Source organism: Saccopteryx bilineata, chromosome 8 (assembly GCF_036850765.1).
Source record: "Saccopteryx bilineata isolate mSacBil1 chromosome 8, mSacBil1_pri_phased_curated, whole genome shotgun sequence".
Classification (NCBI taxonomy): Eukaryota; Metazoa; Chordata; class Mammalia; order Chiroptera; family Emballonuridae; genus Saccopteryx; species Saccopteryx bilineata.
Window position 1 is genome coordinate 74,500,282 of NC_089497.1, and position 12,699 is coordinate 74,512,980.

Consider the following 12,699-nt stretch of genomic DNA (forward strand, 5'->3'; position numbering starts at 1 on the left):
AAGATACCTGCCTTCTAGTCCTGACGTTTCCTTCAGTCACATGATTCTCTGAATTGTAGTTGTCACATGTTTGGAGTAGGGTCCACACTATGAAGTTTTGAGGACTGTTTTGAGGATTCAGCAAAGTAATGTATATGAAAATATTTTAAGAACAAGAAAACAGTATATAATATGATATTGAATATAAAATATTGTATAAAAATAATATAGACTATATATGAGTTATATAGGAGTCACATTTCTGATTATGTTGTGCCATACAAATATGTGCTATGGTGGAATTATATTTCTGTAACACACATCAGCTTTCTTAACACTAAGCACAATAACATTTTTTATTATGTAAAATTAAAAATATAATTTCCTCATTTCTTAATATCATAATACATATAATTAAAATTATACATAAAACAATATGTCATAACATACCTTCTCTTATGACTTGTTGATGTAAGTAAATAGACATGGTAACTATTAATAACTCTCTATTATCAGAACAAATGGATGAAAATCCCAGGGGCTGATGCAATCTGAGCACTCACAACCAACCAGAAGTGTCTGTGGGTACTCTTGATAAGTTTTCGGTGAAATACCTGTATAAATATAAATTGTGTAATTTCTGTTCTAGGTAAGTTGAAACCATCTTTGAGTGTGTGTGTGTGTGTATGTGTGTATCTAATATATCTTATTCTCTATTTTGTTCACATAACTTCATATATATTGTACTTTGAATTACAAACATGTCAAAACTACAAAAAAAGGTATTCCTTCTGAGTAAAACTGAACTGCATGGAGATTGAAGGGCAAGGCTGATTTATACAGCCAAAGAACTTGCTAAGTCATAAAACTACTCATTTTATTTTATAACCTCACAGTGGGTAATACAGAGCCTTTCACAATAAACACCAAGTAAGGCATGAAAATAAACTTGTTATTTAATAAACTGTAGCAGGTTTTTTAAAAATTGCACATACCTATACCAGCAAGTACATTGCAAAAAGCATATAAAATGTCTTTTACTTGTTTATTTAATACCTTATTCCAAAAGACTACTTAAATTATTTATGAAACAATATCAGTAAAGATAATATGGTTAAGGCAAACATTGCCAAAAGAAACCTGCTAAGGATCTGATTACTCATAATTTGGTTCTGAGCTTCCTAGAAGGCTCAGTACAAAAGGAAACTTGAGTTATGAGTCACAGTGTCAATTTTATGAAAGCAAAACAATTTGCTGTAATCTAGGAATTTCTTTTGTTGATTTGTTTTCCCCAACAGAAACACATTTGCATAAGATATAACTTAAATTGCATAGGCTGATATTTCCTTTCCTTACTTAAAATGCTATGGTTACCTGCTTGGTAATGAGTCTTTATATTGAGAATAAACCTGTGCTATCCTTGGTGCCTTGGAGGTGGCCTGTGACTTAATAGGCATTTCAAAAAGCAATCTAATTTGGTAAAGTAGGTAATGATCTGAAAATTTACAGTAAACAATACACAGAGCAGTGGAAGAGGCTTGTGGTCCAAAGGGTATCAATCAAAAGTCTGAAACTCTGGCTTTATATACAGTGTTTATTACTAGCTTTATTACAAGAAAAGAAGAAGAGGAAAGAAAGAAAGAAAGAAAGAAAGAAAGAAAGAAAGAAAGAAAGAAGGAAGGAAGGAAGGAAGGAAGGAAGGAAGGAAGGAAGGAAGGAAGGAAGGAAGGAAGGAAGGAAGGAAGGAAGGAAAAGAGAAAGAAAGAAGGGAGGGAGGGAGGGAGGGAGGGAGAGAGGAAGGAAGGAGGGAAGGAAGGAAGGAAGGAAAAGAAAAAAGAAAATTTTCTTAGCTTGTTTTTTTTTCATCTGAAAATTTTTATTTTGAAATAGATAACATTGAATCAGTCTTTCCAGCTGTGAGAACACAAGTTTGCCATTATACTCTGGAATCAGGTAAGCTAGATGGGTTGTCTTGAGACAGGAAAATAACATTCAGGATGACAGGGAGTGCCAGAAAGCCAGGAGAAAGTGCAGTGTGATTCCACTGACAGGCTCAGAGAGCAGCCGATCCTGCTGTCAGGGCCGCACTGACTGACTGGTTTCAGGACAGAAGGGGTTTCCTGGGAACACAGAAAGGCTTTGACTCCTGACGGCATTTCTCACTGGGGCAGTGGCTACTCACGTGTATTCATCTTGTGATAATTGGTAATTTATGTCCTTTTTTTCCCATGTCAACTAAAAAGCTAAACCATTAAAAAAAGAAAGACAACACTGATTCATTAAATGTATCAATGTATTAATCCTGTAACATTTAGAAATACCAAATTTTGTTGTAAAGATTTGAATTTTTCCTGTATTGCAACTCTTCATATCTGAATACTTGCTCTAAGGGTTATCAAGTGGGAGACTACAGTGGCACATAGAGCTGGAAATTTAAACTTTTCAAATAGTCCTGTCTGCCACAAGGCCAACACACTCAGTTTCCCTCACCTTACCATCAAAATTTGTAAATTGGAAAAAATATATAAAAAATAATTAGTTTAGAAAATATTTTTTCAGGCTGTCAAAATAGGAAAAGGATCTATCCAGTAGTTAGAAGATAAATTTAAAACAATTACTATACTTTCAAATATCCATTTTTATGTCAATAAGTTTACAAAATTATATAAAAATGCATGTTTATTCTATAAAACTATAAATAAGAAAATAAAAATTACTCATAACTACAGCTCCTAGGAAAAATAAAACCATAATTACTGTTTTGGTGAATTTTCCTCTAGCACTTTTTCTATATATTTAAATATAATAAAAATCATTCACTTAATTTGCTGTGTTTCATAAACTACACTAAATACTTAACATGTAATTTCTCACTCAACCTCATGAGTATGCAAATATATTGCTCACAAAAATTAGGGGATGTTTTATTGCTTCATATTCATTTTAAAATATCCCCTAATTTCTGTGAGCAGTATATTATTATTTTGGATTTAGCATATATACACACAGATATATACTAACATTATAACAGTTCATATGTACCATTTTAAATCCTTCTCTTTTCTCTTAAGGTTATACTATGAGCATACCTCATCTGCACTAGAAGTTCCTATCACTTCATGGCACCCTCACCCCATAGGCTGCAGGGACAGCACCAGGACCTGATGATTCCACCTCCAGCTAACTGAATGAAGATGGACTCTTTGCTAAAAGGGCTAATACACCAATCTTGCCTGAGAAATGGAATTAAAGAGCAGAAGTAGAGTCAGGCCAATAAAGGTTCTATGCTGAAGGTTGAGTCTATTTTCAGCCACTGGCACATTAAGTTGGCTGAGAAAGCTGGATAAAGGAGCAGATACCCAGATAGGAGCAGAGCGAGAAACTGGACAACCTTGTGTCCAGGAGGAAGGGGACAGGAAGAACAGCAGCCAGGAGCATCTCCAGCTGCAGGGAGATCTTGCTATCTTTCCTCCACGTGAATCCCAAAACCCTTCTCTGTATCCTTCCTTTCAACATACTTTTAAGCTAATTTGTGTAAGCTTCTGTTCTTAAGATACTGTGTCAGTGAGTATTAATAGCGACTAACTTGCTATGTAAAAGTCATCATTCCAAGTGTCTTATGTTCATTTATTTCATTTAATGTTTTTAATCTTCACATCAACCCTAAGGGATAAGTATTATTATCTTAAGTTTGCTATAAGGAAACTAAAGCTTAAGGAACTTAAGCAAATGCTACTTTTTAAGAATGGCAGGTTTATTGCTCCTCTTTTTATCTTTGTCACCTCCTCAAACCTTACTAAAATGACAGGGATATTTTTTAAAGGCTCATCACACCAGGACTATGAGCAGATGAGCAGTAAAAAGCAGATGGACAAGTGAGATTGAGTAAATCTGAGAAAGCTGAATTCTAGAGCAGCAATGAGGAAATCTGAAAAGCAACTCATCCTGCATTTTGTTAACTGACCCCAACACTTAGAAAAGACCCCAAATAGTAGAGAAGACAGGGTTAAGAACTGGACAAATGGTTGATAGCGTTGAGACAGCAATTCAGTCCCAGATCTGGAATCCTGCTCATTGATCAAGGTATTTGCTCCTCTGGCCCCTCCCCTCAGCCCTCTCCAGCAAGGTACTGGAGGTTTAGCTCATGGAAAGGGTAACACAGAGGGTCCCCCAGATGGGAGACACCAACATATTTAAGAATATAGGTACTGCGTCAAAAGCAGGGGAATTGAACAGCATATGTGTACTGAGGCTCTCTTCACCTACTTACCCTCTGAAATGCTGGCAGCCAGACTCTTCTTGTTCAAGCAGGAGACTGAAACACTTGTCTCTTAAGAATCAGCCTAGCCCAAGAGAAAAATGAAAGATATTGACATCAAGAATTCCCTGATTGAACAATGGAGCCATTTCACTGCACAGATGCTTCCCTGCCACCCTGAACAAACCTTCCAGTCAGATTTCCACTATAAATAGCCTATGGTCATCAGACAATACCAGATAAAATATAAAACAAATAGAAAATAAAAACAGCAACTTGAATTAAACCTTTTTATTTATTTTTATTATTATTATTATTATTATTATTATTTGTATTTTTTCTGAAGCTAGAAACCAGGAGAGACAGTCAGAGGTCAGAGTCAGACAGACTCCCACATGCGCCCAACCGGGATCCACCTGGCATGCCCACCAGGGGCAACGCTCTGCCCACCAGGGGGCGATGCTCTGCCCCTCCGGGGCCTCTAGCGCCTGGGACAGAGGCTAAGGTGCCATCCCCAGCGCCCGGGCCATCTCTGCTCCAATGGAGCCTCGGCTGCAGGAGGGGAAGAGAGAGACAGAGAGGAAGGAGAGGGGGAGGGGTGGGCGCTTCTCCTGTGTGCCCTGACCGGGAATGGAACCCGGGACTTCTACACGCCAGGCCGACACTCTACCACTGAGCCAACTGGCCAGGGCCTAAACCTTTTTAAAAACTCAAAATATCCCGATTGATGTGAATATGAATAGTATAGAAGATACAGTCATGAGATAATAAACCAGTGGGGGAAAGAAAAACAGAATTAAAGAAGTACATTGAAAGGATACAGAGAAGAGCTCTTATATTAACACATACTAACAGAAATAAAAAATTCAGTAGAAATTTTGGAAGATTAAGCTCAGAAAAGTTTATAAAGAGTAGAACATACAGACAAAAATCTGGAAAATAAAACAGGCAAAGAATAGGAAAGTTAGAGCGGTTTAATGTCAGAAAATATTTTCACAAACCGACTTTTAGGGTAGGATGAATAAATGTATCACATGACCGAGACAGTTGTCAAGAGTGAGTCTTAGATGAATGTAACAGAGGGAATCTGGTCATTTTTTAAAAATAAAACATTGTTCAGACTTAAATATAAATAAAACAGAAATAATGTAAGTTATTTATTCTTTCTCTGCAGACTGGTACCAAATGGCCCATGGACCAGTATCGGTCCGCGGCCCAGGGGTTGGGGACCACTGAGTTAGAGGACCAGTCCACAAAATCTAGAAACAGAGAACAGAGAAAATGGTAGGGGAAACTAATCCAGAAATGATTCAAGACCCTTCTCCAGAATCGAAGCACAATATTTCCAGATTGAAACAATAATGAATGAAGAAAGGCCTACAACAAGACACAGCATTGTGAAATTTCAGGATACTGAGTACAAAAAAATAAAAAAGTAATAAAATTATTCAGATTAAAAATTTAGACTTGATTGGAAATGTCATTAACTAATTTGTCAGTAAAATAAGGAGGTTAAGAGCATGAGTTCTTCCCTTAGCTCACCTGGATTCTTATCCCAGACTCTGTATTTACCAGCCTTATAACTCTGAGAAAGTTACTGCAACACTCTGTCTCAGCTTCTGTAGCTGTAAAATGGAAATTACAGGTAACACCTACCTCACAGGTTTGTAGTGAGGATTACAAGAGATAAATAAATAAGTAAATACATACATACATACATATAGAAGGTGACTGATACATAATGCTGAGAAAATGTTAGCCTTTGTTACTGTGCTGTTTATTTTGTTATCAGTTTCTCTTGCTGAGCAAAAACTTCTTAGTCTGATGTAGTCCCATTCATTAATTTTTGCCTTCACTTCTCTTGCCTTTGGAGTCAAATTCATAAAATGCTATAAAGCAGATTTTGATGGATATAAAGGGTGAGATCAACAGCAATACCAAAATAGTAGGGAATTTTAATACCCCACTAACATCAATGGATAGATCCTCCAGACAGAAAATTAACAAAAAAATGGTGCTCTTAAAGGACACACTGGATTAACTGTATTTAATTGATATTTTCAGAACCTTTCATCCCAAAGCAGCAGAATATACATTCTTTTCAAGTGCTCATGGTCCATTCCCTAGGATAGACCACATGTTAAGACACAAAATAAGTCTCAATAAATTTAAGATTGAAATCATATCAAGCATCTTCTCTGATCACAATGGCATAAAACTAGAAATCAACTACAATAGAACTGAAAAACCTTCAAACACTTGGAGGCTAAATAGCATGTTATTAAATAATGAATAGGTTAACAATGAGATCAAGAAAGAAATAAAGAAATTTCCTTTAAAGAAATGAAAATGAACACAGCAAAAGTAGTCCTGACAGGGAAGTTCATAGCACTACAAGCATACCTTAAGAAGCAAGAAAAAGCTGAAATAAACAATCTAAGCTTGCACCTAAAAACTAAAAAAAGAACAACAAATAAAGCCCAGATGAAGCAAAAGGAAGGAAATAATAAAGATCAGAGCAGAAATAAATAACATAGAGTGTAAAAAACAATACAAAAGATCAATGAGCCTTACCAGGTGGGGGCGCAGTAAATAGAGCCTAGGACTAGGACACAGAAGAGGACCCAGGTTTAAAATCTTGAGGTCGCCAGCTTGAGCCCAGGCTCATCTGGTTTGAGCAAGGCTCACCAGCTTGAGCCCAAGGTCGCTGGCTAGAGCAAGGGGTCACTCGGTCTGCTGTTGTCCCCCTGTCAAGGCACATATAAGAAAGCAATCAATAAGAAACTAAGGTGCCACAATGAAAAATTGATACTTCTTATCTCTCTCCCTTCTGATCTGTCTAGGCATCTCTGTCTCTCTCTCTGTCTCTGTCTCTGTCACACACACACACACACACACACACACACACACACATTAATGAAACAAAGAGCTGGTTCTTTGAAAAGGTAAACAAGATTGAGGAGCTTTTAACCAGATTCATCAAGAAAAAAAGAGAGAGGACCCAAATAAATAAAATTAGAAATGAAAGTGGAGAAATAACAACTGACACAACAGAAATACAAAGAATTAAAAGAAAATACTATGATAATCAATATGCAAAAAAATTGAACAACCCCAGTGAAATGGATAAATTCCTAGAAACATAAAATCTTCCAAAATTCAATCTGGAAGAATCAGAAAACCTAAAAATACCAATTATAAAAAATAAAATTGAAACAGTTATCAAACAACTGTCAGCAAACAAAAGTTTTGGAATGGCTGGCTTTACAAGCAAATTTTACCAAATATTCAAAGAAAAACTAACACCTATTCTTTTCAAGCTTTTCAAAAAATTCAAGAGGAGGGAAGACTTCCAAATGCATTTTATGAGGCAAGCATTATCCTCATTCCAAAACCAGGGAAAAACATTACAAAGAAAGAAAACTATAGGCCAATATCCGTGATGAACATAGATGCTAAAATTCTCAACAAAATTAACAAATCAGAGGTGAGGGTGTTATATTGAATGGGACACATGAATCCATGTTAACATAATAAATGAAAATTAATAAAAATTAAACTAAAAAAGAAATTAAGAAAACAATCCCCTTCACTATAGCAATAACAATAAAAAATTGAGTACCTAGGAATTAGTTTAACCAAGGACATATAAGACTTGTACATTAAAAATTATAAGACATTGAAAAAGAAATCAAGGAAAATACAAACAGGTGGAAGCATATACCATGTTCATGAGTAGGAAGAATAAACATCATTAAATTGTTTATACTACCAAAAGTAATCTATAGCTTCAATGCACTTCCTCTTAAAATACCAATGGCATACTTCACAAATCTATAACAAATATTCCAGAAATTTGTATGGAATCACAAAAGAACCCAAATAGCATCAGCAATCTTGAAAATAATGAACAACGTGGGAGGTATCACACTTCCTGATATCAAGTTATACTACAAGGCCATAGTAATCAAAACAGCTTGGTACTGTCATAAGAACAGGCATATAGATCAATGGAACAGAACAGGGAACCCAGAAATAAACCCAGGCCTTTATGGTCAATTGATATTTGACAAAGGAAGTCAGAGCATAGAGTGGAGTAAAGACAGTCTCTTTAATAAATGGTGCTGGGAAAATTGGACAGGTACATGCAAAAAATGGAACTACACCACCAACTTACACCATTCACAAAAATAAACTCAAAATGGATAAAAGACTTAAATGTAAGTCATGAAACCATAAACATCTTAGTAGAAAATGTAGGCAGTAAACTCACCAATATCTCTCGTAGCAATATTTTTGCTAATATATCTCCACAAGCAAGTGAAATAAAGGACAAAATAAACAAATGGGACTATATTAAACTAAAAAGCTTTTGTACAGCAAAAGATAATATTAAAAAATGAAACGATAACCCAACAATGGGAGAATATTTTTGATGATATATTTGATAAGGGGTTAATAAATAAAATTTATAAAGAACTTCTAAAACTCAACATCAGGAAGGTCAACAATCCAATTTAAAAATGGGTAAAGAAACTGAATAGACACTTCTCCCAAGAGGACATGCAGAATGCCAATAGGCATATGAAAGAATGTTTACAGTCACTAATTATCAGAAAAATGCAAATTAAAACCACAATGAGATACCCCCTCACACCTGTCCCAATGGCACTCATCAACAAATCAACACACAACAAGTGCTTGTGAGGGTGTGGAGAAAAGGGAAGCCTCCTGCACTGCTGGTGGGAATGCAGACTGGTGCAGCCACTGTGGAAAATATAGCAGGATCTGGAAACAACCTAAGTGTCCATCAGTGTGCAAGTGGATAAAAAAGCCATGGTACATATACACAGTGGAATACTACACAGCGGTGAAAAGAGGGAACTCTTACCTTTTATGATGGCATGGATTGACTTGGAAATTACTATGCTAAGTGAAATAAGCCAGGCAGAGAAAGACAAATGTTATATGATCTCACTTATATGTGGAATCTAATGAACCAAGTGAACTGAGGAATGGAATAGAGGCAAAGGCAGGGTCACAGGGAGCAGAGGGACAGCTGTCAGAGGGAAAGGAGATGAGGGGATGGGATAGGAGAAGGAAAAGGGATTAGTGAAAATATGTAAGTAAAGCAGAGATATAGATAACAAGACAGCAAATCCCAGAGGGGAGGGGGTAAGGAGTCAGGGGGAAGCGATGTGAATGGGATGTAATGGAGGGCACCTTGTTGGGGGGTGAGGGTGTTATAGTGAGTGGTACACTTGAATCCATGTTAACACAAATTAAATAATTTAATTTAAAAAGATTATTTTGTGTGTGTGACAGAGACAAAGAGAGAGACACAGAGAGGGACATATAGAAACAGACAGACAAGAAAGGAAAAAGATGAGAAGCAGCCCTGGCCGGTTGGCTCAGCGGTAGAGCGTCGGCCTAGCGTGCGGAGGACCCGGGTTCGATTCCCGGCCAGGGCACACAGGAGAAGCGCCCATTTGCTTCTCCACCCCTCCGCCGCGCTTTCCTCTCTGTCTCTCTCTTCCCCTCCCGCAGCCAAGGCTCCATCGGAGCAAAGATGGCCCGGGCGCTGGGGATGGCTCTGTGGCCTCTGCCCCAGGCGCTAGAGTGGCTCTGGTCGCAATATGGCGACGCCCAGGATGGGCAGAGCATCGCCCCCTGGGGGGCAGAGCACCACCCCTGGTGGGCGTGCCGGGTGGATCCTGGTCGGGGCGCATGCGGGAGTCTGTCTGACTGTCTCTCCCTGTTTCCAGCTTCAGAAAAATGAAAAAAAAATAAAAAAATAAAAAAAATAAAAAAGATGAGAAGCAACATTTCTTTGTTGTGACACCTTAGTTGTGTGTTGACTGCTTTCTCATATGTGCCTTGACGGGGGCTGGGGGGGGGTACAGCAGACTGAGTAACCCCTTGCTCAACCCAGCGACCTTGGGTTCAAGCTGGTGTACTGTACTCAAACCAGATGAACCCACACTCAACCCAGCAATCTTGGTGTTTGGAACCTGGGTCCTCTGTGTCCCATTCCAGTGCTCTATTTACTGCTCCACCGTCTGGTCAGGCAAAAAATTATTTTTTTAAAGCATATGAATTCTTTAAGCCTCACATATATTTCCAAATTAGTTTTCAAAAAATGTGTATCAAAATATATAACCAGAGGGAAAGGGGGTAGGTGGAAGAGAGCAAAGGGGGGATAAATAGGGATGGAAAGAGATTTTTCTGAGTGATGGGTGCATGATGGAGTGTGCAGGTGATGTTTCATTGAGTTGTACGCTCTGAACCTATATGGCAGGGGTCCCCAAACTACAGCCCGCAGGCCGCATGCGGCCCCCTGAGGCCATTTGTCCAGCCCCCGCCGCACTTCCAGAAAGGGCACCTCTTTCATTGGTGGTCAGTGAGAGGAGCATAGTTCCCATTGAAATACTGGTCTGTTTGTTGATTTAAATTTACTTGTTCTTTATTTTAAATATTGTATTTGTTCCCATTTTGTTTTTTTACTTTAAAATAAGATGTGCAGTGTGCGTAGGGATTTGTTCATAGTTTTTTTTATAGTCTGGCCTCCAATGATCTGAGGGACAGTGAACTGACCCCCTGTGTAAAAAGTTTGGGGACCCCTGCTATATAGTTTTGTTAACCAATGCCAACACAATAAATTAAAAAAGAAAAATCCTCCTCACACCAGCAGTAGAGGAGAGCAACTCTCTCAACAAACTTTCACCAGCCTTAAGTATTAATTTTCAATTTTGTAATTTAGTATAAGGAAGGCATAATTTTCTTGAAAAAATTAGTGTTTGTTTACATGAATAGTAGCCTAAAGATTAGCAAATTGTAATAACTTCCTAAAGGCACATCATAGGAGTTGGCCATCAATATCCACTAGAAGGGCTCTTGCCTTGATCAGGATATTTGGAAGAAAACATACCATTACACAAGTTCTGTGATACTGATTTTATTATACTTGTTATCATAGCAATGAGCTTTATCCCAAGCTGAGAGAAATTAAAGATCTTGGACTTTAAACAGCTTTTCATTTTAGAGGTAGTTGTATATTTTATTACTATCTTAAATTTACACACTGTTTCTTAAAAACTGTATTCAATTTTATTTAACATTTATTAAGTATATACAATAGTCTAAATACAGGGATACAATGGTAAACAAAACAGTCCCTGCCCTGAAAGCTCAGTTGTTGTGTAAGATTTACATAACAGCCTCAGAAACTTCAGATAATCTCAGCAATTGAAGGACAAAATTATTTCTGAAAATAAAACTGTCTCTATCATATGAGAAATAAGGGTGAATAACTAACTTCTTGATTGCCAGCCAAGAGTTCAGTCTACTTAGAAATCCCTGCATATCAGAATATTTAAACTAATTATATTCAGGAGTGTCATATGATTACAATTAAATACATGGTATGCACATGTGATCAAGAAACCAAGTAATATCTATTCTGTTTATGGAAATGGATAGAGAAAGACTTTTATTCATATGAAATATATATTATTTCTCAAACTCTTGTTTTTCTTTATTCATTTTCTGTAACTTAGTTTTCTTGGCAGAAGAGAGACTTGGTCCTAATTCAGAAAACACAACTTAAGAGTGTTACATGGATTATTTGTGTCTTTGTACTGTATTGTCAACAACACTTCAAAGGTAAATTATCAAAAAATGTGTATCAAAATATATAACCAGAGGGAAAGGGGTAGGTGGAAGGACCTGACATATACTTTCAAATGTCAGCACTGTTATTTCTCTGTGGTTAGAAGGAAAACCTGACAAGAGCTGTCACCCACCAGGCACACGTCATCCTGGTGCTCTGCATCTCAGCCTCAGTGACAGTGTCTCATTTGTCCAAAAGCTAGTTCTGTGACAGAAACATGCCTTCTCTTTTAAGCAGATCTGGAATTATAACTATCTTGAAAAAAAAAGAAGAAAGAAAGGGTAAAGGGTAACTATCTTTTCTTATTGTGAAGATCACAGCATTTTTAGGTGTTATATATAGTTAAATAATTATAGATTTTTCAAAATACACATTCCCATACCGCTGACATCAGACTTGGCCATGTAGACTTGATTTGACACGTGAAATGTGAGCAGAGGTGAAGTGTGTCCCTCTGAGCTTGGGAATTTTTCATACTGTTTTCCTTCTGAGGCCTTCATGAAGTTCTGTCAGTCAGCGCAAAATCTACACTAACACCATGAACCCTGCAATAGCAGTTGACCTGGAATAGACATATAGCATGAGACAGAAATAAATGTTATTGTTGTAAGCTACTGGGATGTTTGAGTTATCTTGTGACAGCAAAATTGACCTTATGCTGAGGACCTAGCTCTAACCAAGTAATGAAAGTTCCACCTTTTCTCTTGTTTCTTACTTACCTTCTTCTTCCTCCATGTTCCCTCCCTTCATCTCTCGGTCTTCCTCTAACAGTTTCTCCTCAGGTTATACTTAC